Source organism: Suncus etruscus, chromosome 3, assembly GCF_024139225.1.
Source record: "Suncus etruscus isolate mSunEtr1 chromosome 3, mSunEtr1.pri.cur, whole genome shotgun sequence".
Taxonomy (NCBI): Eukaryota; Metazoa; Chordata; class Mammalia; order Eulipotyphla; family Soricidae; genus Suncus; species Suncus etruscus.
In genome coordinates this window covers 75,720,199-75,731,662 of record NC_064850.1, presented here as the reverse complement: position 1 = coordinate 75,731,662, position 11,464 = coordinate 75,720,199, and the positions used below count along the sequence as shown (strand labels likewise).

Genomic DNA, 11,464 nt, shown 5'->3' with positions numbered 1-11,464 from the left:
ACCTGAGTTTGACTCCTGTCACCTCATTTGATCCCCTAACCCCAATTAGGAGTGATCCCTGAGCACAGAGTCAGAAGTAAACCCTGAGCATTGCTGGGTGTGCCCCCTCATTAAAAAAAAAAAAAGAAACAAATTGGGATTAGCCAGATGAAAGTCCAAATACCTTACATCTATGCTATATCTCTCCTCTCTTTTGGGGGGAGATGTGCATGTACCTTAACATTTTTCTATCTCTCCAGCTTGCAATGTGTTACCTCTTGGGATAAGATTCATGTATACGTTTGTATATCTTGTGCAGTTTTTTTGAACATCTTCACATATTTATTTACTAAATGAAAGGGAATAAGTAGCAATATACATTTTTTTTAAATATAATTTTTATTTTGATCATAGTGGCTTACATATTGTTGACAATAATATTTTAGGTACATATTTACATAAAATCAGGGGGGATTCCCATCCCCAAATTGTCCTCCCTACACCCCCGTTTCTGTCTTACCTCCCATTTCCTCTTCCCTCACCCCCAGGGCGGCTAGAATATGTGGTCCCCTCTGTCTCTAACCAACTACTTAGTAGTCTTGCATCAGTTTGGTCTTGATGCCTCCCTTATTTCCCCCTCTAAGTAGGGGCAGGGGTAGCTAGTTCAAGTTGCGTGGTTTTGCCTGAAAAAGAGAAAATAAATAAACCGGGGTAAGAGTTTAATACCCCGAAAATGGGCAGAATCCTTCTAGAGGTTCTCATCATCGATTTGGGAAATGAAGGAGAAAAAGAAGTTGAAACACTCCACCAGTACCAAAAGAAGTGTCAAATATCCAGTGAGGACTCCAGCTATAACGATAAGCACCACAAAAAAACAGATAAAAAACAAACCAAAACAAACTAAAAACAAACCCAAACAAACAAAAAACACGCTGTGGTCTTGAAATAAGAAACATGGCGTAGCACATAACGAAAGAAAAGAAAGGAAGAGAAAGAAAAGAAAAAAAAAAAAAGAGAATAATTGGGGCCAACAATTTCAATAATCACATCCAAACTGAAGAATCGACCAAAATAGCTAGGTAAAATAAAAATAATAATAACAATAATAAATGAAGGTAAGATATATATATATATATATATATATATATATATATTTTTTTTTTTTTTTGGTGTGTGGAAGGCTTCTGCTCTGTCCAGTGTGATACCGTCAGAGCTCTGTGTTTAGCAGTCCCAGTATCTGTACATATCCTGAGGTGGGACTTATGGTGAAGTCAGTCTTTGTGAATCTAGAGGTTCTGTTACCTCAGTGCCATTTTAATCCATCTTCTGTGGTTGGTGATCTTGGTCTTTGCGCTGAACCTAGGAAGGCATCTAGGATAGCGTCTTTCTTTGTTCTTCCAGAAGCCCCTTTCCGTTACAATTGTCTCTGCCGGACCTTTGGGACTGGGGATCATGCTTATTGTGCAGGTCTTAGTTCAAACCCTAGACTAGGGCTTTTTTATTGGTCCCAAGATGTATACAGTCTGGTCGTGGTTCTAGTATCCAGTCATCTGTAAATCACGATCTTGGCTTTTGGACCTACCAAAGGGTGCCGCGTCTTCTGGTTTTGTCTTGTCGTTAGCTGGTGAGGTAGGCTAAACTGCTCTAAGGTCAAGTTGTTCACATTTTCCTCATTGTCGAGATATCATGTTAGAGCTGGCCCTTGTTGTTGACCCTGCAGTAATAAGGCTGTCCCAGATGGAGATTGTTTCTTACAGCTGTTGTGAGGAGCTGTGCCGTTTCTATGTCTGGGATCCAGGGTTCAAGGCTGGTTGAATGGTATCTAATCACCTGAGGTCTAAGTTGATTCCACTTGACATATTTTCAAGGTAGGAGATAACCCTGTATTGTAAACAACTATGGGTTCCTATCTCTAGTAGATAAGAGCTCTTTTTTTTTTTAAATATGTAAGATTTCCCCTTTATTTAGTGTGCCTTTGCAGGGGGAAGTGGTGCTCCATTATATGTCGGAGTATTTGGGGTGGACAGAGTGGGTAACAGAGATAGGTCACATACCCAAAGACGATTAAAAAAAAAAAAAGGAAATAAAAGTGTATGTGCCCACAAATGTATATGTAAGGCAAACATTTAAATAAATAGGTTAATTAAAAAAATAAAAAAAATAAAATGAGTTAGCGAAGTTTTTAAAGGACCAACGTGGTGCAAAAGACTACTTTGCATTTGGGAGAGAACAGGTAAAGAGTTGGTGTATTACAGGTCTTATGCCTATGTTGGAAGTACAGTTTTCCCATTGTCTTTTGGATTTTTCTTGTGGTGTGTGGGTTCCCAGGCATCTTCCAATCACACACCCTGCCCCCCTTCAGATTGGTAAAAATTTGCAGCTGGGAGGTCTTGGAAGAGTTCTTGCATTGGGGATACTATTGGACCTAAGTCCGGTTTCAAGAAACAGTCCATGTTAGGGGGAGTTGGTAGGGGGGGTCTCGCAGCATGTGTCCACAGGGGAGTTGGCTGTCTTTTCTTGCAGGAGACGATGTGTGGGTTCGGTTGGGTGTCCCCTCGCCTGGGTGCTGGGTACTGGTTCATTGGGTAGGAGGTCGATCTTGATGCCTAAAAGATTAAGGACTGAGGGTGGAGAGTTTTAATATGGTGGGAGATCTGGATGGGATTGAGGGGTGAAGGGATAGTTGGATTTCCGGGGGGGAGAAAGGGGAAGGTATATGGGAGGGGTATGAAGGAAGAGAAAAGAGAAAATACCGTAGAAAGGGAGAAGAGAAAGGGAAAAAAGTAAAGAGAAGAGTAGAAGAGAAAAAGAAAAGAGAAGAGAAAAAAAATAGAGAGAAGAAAGGAGAGAATAGCAAGGGAATGCTGGTTTGGTTGAATGTGTTCGATGACTAGAGCCTGTAGTTTAGGTCTGTACATCGCAGGTACTGCTTTGGTGGTCTGACTGGTCACGTGCTTCGATTCCTAAAAGAAGGTTTAACCTAGAGATAAAGTGTATGTTAAAGAGTTTTCTCGTGGCCGTCTCATAGTGCAAGCAAGGTATGGTATCTCGTGTGGTATCCCGAATTGCCATCTTAGTTTGTCCGCCCTTTGTATCTAAGGGCGCCTGTGGAAAGAAAAGCTGAGAGGTTATTTTTAAAATATAGTAAGGTAAAGGGATTAAAACGTAGTGTTATGGTATGTTGCCATTGCATTACGTGATTTCCCGCGGTGTTCTATACTTGTGTTCCTGTTTACGATCTCTAAGGGATTATTGTGGGCCTTTGTTGTAGGAGTCTGGTTACATACCTGTTCTCTCCATGTTGCTGTTTCTGTTGTTGCTGTTTTCCTTGTGGTATAATGTGCAGTCAAGAGTTTGCATTGTTCCTTTTTCATGTATTTTGGACACTGCTCCCACGTATATGTTGACTATTACAGTGATCGGAGTTTCTACCCTGTTAAACCCTGTTATATGATTGTTAGGTATTAGTTGTGTATAAAATATATGTTCTAGGTGTTTCAGAATAGTGCTACCATTCTGTGTTTATCTTTTGTCTTCTGGCTTACTTCGTTTAACATAACATGATCTAGGTCCATCCACGTTGCTGCAAAGTCTGTGATTGTATCATTTCTAACTGCCATGTAATATTCCATTGTGTATATGTACCACATCTTAATGATCCATTCATCCGTTGTTGGACACCTAGGTTGGTTCCAAGATTTGTCTATTATACTGAGTGCTGCGATAAATAGTGGGGTGCATACGTATTTTGGAATGAATGTCCTTCCATCTTGTGGGTATATGCCTAGGAGGGCAATTGCTGGGTCAAATGGCAGCTCAATTCTGAGTTCTTTGAGCACTCTCCAGACTTTCCTCCATAGGTGTTGGACTAGGGGACATTCCCACCAGCAGTGGATGAGAGTTCCTTTCATACCGCATCCCCGCCAACAAAGGTTGTTTCCATTATTTTTGATGTGGGCCATCCTCACTGGTGTAAGGTGGTATCTCATTGTTGTCTTGATTTGGATCTCCCTGATGATGAGTGAAGGTGAGCATGTTTTCATGTGTTTGTTGGCCATCCTTCTGTCTTCCTCAGAGAAGTGTCTATTCATTTCGTCTCCCCATTTTTTTATAGCTTTGTTTGGTTTTGGGGGGCTCAGCTTTCTGAGTGCTTTGTATGTTCTAGATATCAGCCCTTTATCTGATATGTCGAGTGAAAAGATTTTTTCCCATTCTGTTAGCTGTTTTCTTGCGTTAAGCAGGGTTTCTTTTGCCATGCAGAAGCTTTTTAGTTTGATGTAGTCCCATTTGTTTATATTTGATGCTAACGTTCTTGCCATTGGTGCTCCATTCTCAAAGACCTTTTTGATATATAGGTCTTTGAGTGTTCTGCCTATTTTATTCTCAATAAACTTTATGGATTCGGGTCTGATTTCAAGGTCTTTGATCCACTTTGAGTTGATTTTTGTATAAGGAGTAAGGTATGGGTTGATTTTCACTTTCGTACATGTGGTTTTCCAGTTGTACCAACACCATTTGTTGAATAGGCTTTCTTTGTTCCATTTCAGATTCTTGCCTCTTTTATCAAATATTAGTTGGCTATATACCTGGGGGTTTATGTCTGGGAATTTTGTTCTGACCCACTGGTCTGATGTCCTGTCTCTGTTCCAGTACCATGCTGTTTTGATTACTATGGCTTTATAGTATAGTTTCAAGTTAGGTAAGGAGATGCCTCCCAGCTTCTTGTTTTTCAGTATTTGTTTGGCTATCCTGGGTCTTTTGTGGTTCCAGATGAATTTTGTGAATGCTTGTTCTAATTCTTTAAAGAATTGTGTCTGGATTTGGATAGGGATTGCATTAAATCTATATAGGAGTTTGGGTAGGATAGTCATTTTGATTATGTTAATTCTACCTATCCATGAGCATGGGATGTTCTTCCATTTCTTTAGATCATCTTCAATTTCTTTCTGGAGTGTTTTGAAGTTTCCCTGGTATAGGTCTTTCACTTCTCTTGTAAGGTTGATTCCTAGATACTTGATATTTTTTGATACTATCTTAAATGGAATTGTATTTTTAATCTCTCTCTCCTCAACTTCATTGTTTGTATATAGAAACGCTACTGTCTTTTGTGTATTGACTTTGTAACCAGCCACTTTGCTGTATTGGTTAATTGTTTCTAGGAGTTTTACTGTGGACTCTTTAGGGTTTTCGATGTATATCATCATATCGTCGGCAAAGAGAGATAGCTTGTGTTCCTCTTTCCCAATTTGAATTCCTTTGATTTCCTTCTCTTGTCGGATTGCTATTGCTAGGACTTCTAAGGTTATATTGAATAAGAGTGGAGAGAGTGGACAGCCTTGCCTAGTTCCTGATCTTAGTGGGAATGCTTCTAGTTTCTCACCATTGAGTATAATGTTGGCTGTAGGCTTTTCATAGATAGCTGTAACTATCTTGAGGAAGGTTCCTTCTAACCCTATTTTGCTGAGTGTCTTTAACATGAAAGGATGTTGGATTTTGTCAAATGCCTTCTCTGCATCGATTGATATGATCATGTGGTTTTTGTCTTTCATGTTGTTGATGTGGTGTATAATGTTGATTGATTTGCGTATGTTGAACCAACCTTGCATTCCTGGGATGAATCCCACTTGATCGTGATGTATGATCTTTTTGATGAAGTGCTGGATTCGGTTTGCTAATATTTTATTGAGTATCTTTGCATCTATGTTCATTAGTGAGATTGGTCTGTAGTTTTCTTTTTTGGTAGTGTCTTTGCCTTCTTTGGGAATGAGTGTGATATTAGCCTCATAAAAGGAGTTGGGGAGGATTCCTGTTTTTTCTATGGTTTGGAAGAGCCTATGGAAAAGTGGTAGTAAGTCTTCTCGAAATGTTTGATAGAATTCACCTGTAAATCCATCTGGGCCTGGGCTTTTGTTCTTAGGGAGTTTTTTAATTACATCTTCAATTTCCTCTGAGGTGATTGGTCTGTTTAGGATTTCTAGATCTTCCTTTTCCAGTCTTGGAAGAGGGTGTTTTTCCAAGAATCTATCGATTTCTACTGGGTTCTCTAGCCTAGTTGAGTATAGTTGTTCATAATATGATCTCATGATATGTTGTATTTCTTGGGGTTCTGTTGTAATCTCTCCCCTTTCATTTGTGATCCTACTGATTTGGGTGTTTTCTCTCTTTTTTTTGGTGAGTTTTGCCAGTGGTTTGTCTATCTTGTTTATTTTTTCGAAAAACCAACTCCTGGTCTCATTGATTTTTTGTATTGTTTTCTTGGTTTCTATGTTGTTTATTTCTGCTCTGGTTTTTATTATTTCTTGCCTTCTGGATGTGGTTGGACTTCTCTGTTGCTGATGTTCCAATTCTTTGAGGTGATCTTTTAAACTGTTGGTTTTGTTATTTTCCTGATTCTTGACATAGGCCTGTATTGCTATGAGTTTCCCCCTAATTACTGCTTTTGCTGTGTCCCATAAATTTTGACATGTTGTCTCTTCATTGTCATTTGTCTCAAGGAATCTTTTTATTTCTTCCTTGAGTTGTTCTTTGATCCAGCTGTTGTTGAGCAGCATGTTGTTTAATCTCCAGGTGTTAGTTTTTCTCCATTGCTTCTTCTTGACCTCAATTTTGAGCTCTGTGGCATAGTGATCTGAGAGGGTACTTCTAATGATCCTTACCTTTGTGGTCTTATATAGGTTGGCTTTGTATCCTAATATATGGTCTATTCTGGAGAAGGTTCCATGTGGGCTTGAGAAGAATGTGTATTCTGCTTTCTGGGGGTGGAGGGCTCTATATAAGTCTATTAGCCCTAAATCTTCTAATTTTTCATTCAGAGCTCTTATTTCTTTGCTATTTTTCTGTTTGGTGGATCTGTCCAGTGGTGATAGTGGAGTATTGAGGTCCCCTGCTATTATCACATTTCCCTTCATGTGTTTCTCCAGGTTTGCCAGTAGTTGCCTCACATATTTTGCTGGCTCTACATTAGGTGCATAGATATTGACCAGGGTTAGTGTTTCTTGATCTAATGTTCCCCTGATCAGTAAGTAGTGACCCTCTTTGTCTCTGATCACTTTCTTGAGGTTGAATGCAATTTGGTCTGATATAAGAATTGCTGTCCCTGCTCTTTTTTGTTTTCCATTGGCCTGAATAATCACTTTCCATCCTTTTAATCTAAGCCTGTGCTTATCCTGCATCTGTAGGTGTGTTTCTTGCAGACAGCAGAAGTCCGGTTTATTTTTCCTAATCCAGTTCTCTACTATGTGTCTTTTAATTGGAGAGCTTAGTCCGTTAACATTTAGGGAGATTATTGAGAGAGAGGATTGTTGTGTAGTTGTGTTGTGTAGGGTGGTTTTTGTTACAATCGGGGGTTTGGATTGTGTAATTCGTCTTTGAGTAAGTCGTTTAGGATCGGTTTTTGTTTGCACAAATAGTTCAAATTCGTTCTTGTTTGAGAATGTTTTTAGTCTATCCTCCCATATGAATGTAAGTTTTGCTGGGTATTGGACCCTAGGTTGGAAATTTCTTTCATTCAGTCGTTTAAATATGTCATTCCATTGTCTTCTTGCTTGAATTATTTCAAATGGGAGATCTGGTTTGATTCTTATGTCCCTACCTTGGTACTTGAGGTTTCTTTTCTTCCTTATTGCTTTAAGGAGTTCTTCTTTCTCTTTGTTTTTTGCCAATTGGATTACCATGTGTCTTGGTGTTTGTTTATTGGGGTCTATCTTATTGGGAACTCTTTTTATTTCCTGTATTGGCATTGCAGTATCCTTCCAGAGGGTGGGGAAGTTCTCCGCTATTATCTCTCTGACTACTTGTTCTTCCCCTTTCCCTACTTCCTCCCCTTCTGGTATACCCACAATTCTTAGGTTGTTTCTTTTGTCCTTGTTCATTAGATACTGGACCTTTCCTTCCAGTGCTTTGCCTTTTATTTCTTTGTTGGTTTCTTGATCATTTTTTGTTTGCAGTTTTCCTTCGAGTTCTTCAATGTGTTTCTCCAATTCTGTGTTTCTGCTTGTAAGGCTTGTTACTTTGTCTGTTAATTCCTTCACTTCTTTTTGTATGGAATCTCTCATGTTCTTTAACATTTCTTCTTTAATTTGGCTGATTTGTTCATCCATAGATTTCTTATACTCGATAGCTAGGGTTTCTCTCATTCCTTTTATTAATTCTTGCATTTCCTTCCTCATGGCTGCTTTTAGGTCTTCATCGCGTGTATCTGTGCGTTTTGGTGGACTTGGAAGCTTGCAAGAGTTTGTCACCATATCTCCAGATATTAGTGATCTCCTTGATTTACGCATACTTCTTTGTATTTAATGGTGTGTTTTAGAGTGCTGTGCTTCTAATTTTCACCTGTTTTGATCCCCTGTGGTGTGGGAGTTGGTTCCCTCCCTGAGGGTGGTTCTAGAGGGACTTTTGGGTGAACTCGCTGAGGTTTTGATCCTCCTGTACTCTTTATGTGGCCTGGTTAGTTGTTTTCCCCTTTTGTTGGCAGCTAGTACTGGCCCTTTCCTGACCACAGTGGTGGGGGGCACTGTTTCTCCTCTCCTTTTTCTCCTCTCCTCTACTACTTGGAAGTCAGTCTTCCTCTTAATTTCTGTCAGCAGGTGTAGTTCCGCTTCTGGCCACACTGGTTGCGGGCGCTGTTGAGCCTGACTCTCTGTTCCCTCCCTTATCTGGGGGTCAATGAAGCTCTGCTCCTCCGAGTTACCGCGGAAGAAATTCCCCCAGTCAAGCCCTCCCGGTAGCTGCTCTCAGCCCTAGGGGGGGTCTCCGGTCCACTCTGGGGCTCGGGGCTAGGTTGCTCTAGGTTACCTAAAGGTCCAGGGGGCAGGCCCAAGCTCACCTAGTCTATTCGTCCCACCTGTCCCAGCTGGGCAGGTGACTCCGGCCCACTAGGTACTAGGGAATGTCCTCCCCAGTCTACGCTCGGGTCAGGTGGGATGAACTCTGGGGCCTGGAAGTTGAGGCAACGGGTGGTGTGGTCTCTGTGCCAACCAGCTGGCCTCTGCAGTCTATGGGGGGGGGGGTCGCGCGCAGGGTCGTCCACGTGTGAGCGCCCTAAAAGAGTGCACTCACCATGGACGCCGGGGGTCCCTACTCCCCGTTGGCGCGGCTGGCCTCTGCAGTCTATGGGGGGGGGGTCGCGTGCAGGGTGGCTGGCGGCTGCGGGTCGTCCACGTGTGAGCGCCCTAAAAGAGTGCTCTCACCATGGACGCCGGGGGTCCCTACTCCCCGTTGGCGCGGCTGGCCTCTGCAGTCTATGGGGGGGGTCGCGCGCAGGGTGGCTGGCGGCTGCGGGTCGTCCACGTGTGAGCGCCCTAAGAGTGCACTCACCATGGACGCCGGGGGTCCCTACTCCCCGTTGGCGCGGCTGGCCTCTGCCGCAATATACATTTTTTATTTTCATTTTATTTTTTGCTCTAACCCCTGATATGATGATATGTTTTTAACTTTTATTTATATCATGTGTCACATTGATTGGCTTGGGTATGCAAAACTAGGTTTTATTTTTTCTTTTTATTTTTTTTATTTATTTTATTTAACCAACTTTATTACATACATGATTGTATTTGGGTTTCAGTAATGTAAAGAACACCACCCATCACCAGTGCAACATTCCCATCACCAATGTTTCAAATCTCCCTTCTCCCCACACAACCCCCGCCTGTACTCTAGACAGGCTTTCTATTTCCCTCATTTTATGAGGAAGAAGGAACACTGCTTTGTCTATTTTTCAATATCTCAGTCCTTTGAAAATGTATGGAATTCATTTGCTCAAGAAGACCTTACAAACTAAGTTCCTTATGTGTAGGACACTTAGCTCCAATTAATATGAAACTTTGGCTGCAGTGATGTAAACAAAAGAGAAAGTTTATGAATACACATTGAAAGAGTTCTGGTGATGAGTACTATCAGGACATTGTTTCAACAATATAAAAGACCCAGGTTTTTCACTCAGCTTATTGCTTTTGTCCCAGGCTAGCTAAAATCTTCAGGGCTTTAGTGGTTCTAATAATACACTAGTGAATTATCAGCCATTAAGTTGATATCAAAATATTTAATCAAATTACATAGTTAGCCACTTATCAAGACCCTAGGGAAGTGCATGTGATTTATAACAGAATAGGTTATGACAATGAGTCTGCTGTCGAATAAAGAAAGATTTCAGGAAACCAACCTGTGGCAGTACAACCACCTTTTTTTTTTTTCATTAAAAGCAACCAGAAAATGATTATGGGTCAAGAAAAGAAGAAATATTTATTTCAGCCTCCTACCATTTTCTTTTTTTTTTTTTGTCCCCCAATTCACAATACAGACCAGGCAAAGGACCTGTGTTGAGGTGTATATGGGGTGCATTTACTGTACCTCCTCTTTCTATACAGTCAGTGTAAAGAACACAGCCTGTGCCTACCATTTTCTTATGGTGCTCAAGGAAATAATCTAATATGCATTATAATATTTTCCAGAAGAGAATACTGAGGATAAGTGGTATTAAAGAATTAAAAATATACTCAAGAGAAAAAGGTGCTTTTAACTTTTAAGAGGAGTGTTTTCTTTCTGTTAACATTTCTTTCAAATTTTGATTAAGAAGTAGACTTCATCACTTAGGAGGAATTTGATATATACCAAGAATTTTGAGGCTAAGCTAGTTCCACAAACAATACTTGCCATACTTATTGTCCATTATTTTACTTTCTTGTATTATCCTTGAATTATAACGATTCTATAGATCAATCACTCAGACTATTAGAATATCATTTTTCTTTCAAAACTGCAGCCAGGCATTACTAATATTGTTATCAACACATGTTCCAGCACAATGTACTACACAATAATAGGTATAGTGTATATTTCTTAATATTTTGATTGTCCAGCTTTTCAACTACCCCTTTGAATTGGGGGAGAAAATTCCTTTTATGTTGAGAAGTATCAGGGCAAATAGAACTTTCTATCTTCTAAAAAAAGAATTTAAAAAAATCAGATTTTTATTTTTTCTGCCTTCTTATCTGCAAGACAAGGTGCATGTACCCTAAAAATCATAAATGTTACACTTTCCTCTTACTCAGATATCTTGAAAGACAAGAATTGAAGATGGTACAAGATGGAAATTATATGGATCTTTAAATCACTGCTAATGGGAGGTTTCCTGGAAGAATTGCATGAGCCACACTAGACTGTGTGATACATCAAGCCAGTTAGATTTCATATATTAGTTTCTGTAATCTTATTAAGTCTATCTTGACTAAATAACTTTCAATAAATGTGTTTAAGCACAATTACCCTGTGAGTTAGGAGATTACTAGGGTTGGGTACAATAATGTTAAATAAAGAACAGAGGCCTAGCGATAACACAGCGGTAGGGCATTTACCTTGCATGCTGCTGACCCAGATGGACCTGGGTTCAATCCCCGAGGTCCCATATGGTTCCCAAAGCCAGGACCGATTTCTGAGCGCATAGCCAGAAATAACCCCTGAATGTTACAGGGTGTGGCCAAAAAAACCT

At 40.3% G+C, this 11,464-nt stretch overlaps 1 non-coding gene across 1 annotated transcript; it reads right to left on the bottom strand.

Moving 5' to 3' along the window:
- Positions 1–10,251: 10,251 nt before the first annotated feature.
- Positions 10,252–10,378, bottom strand: LOC126005256 (small nucleolar RNA SNORA51). The gene has a single exon (XR_007494420.1). It is a non-coding gene; the product is annotated as a small nucleolar RNA SNORA51 (small nucleolar RNA).
- Positions 10,379–11,464: the final 1,086 nt, after the last annotated feature.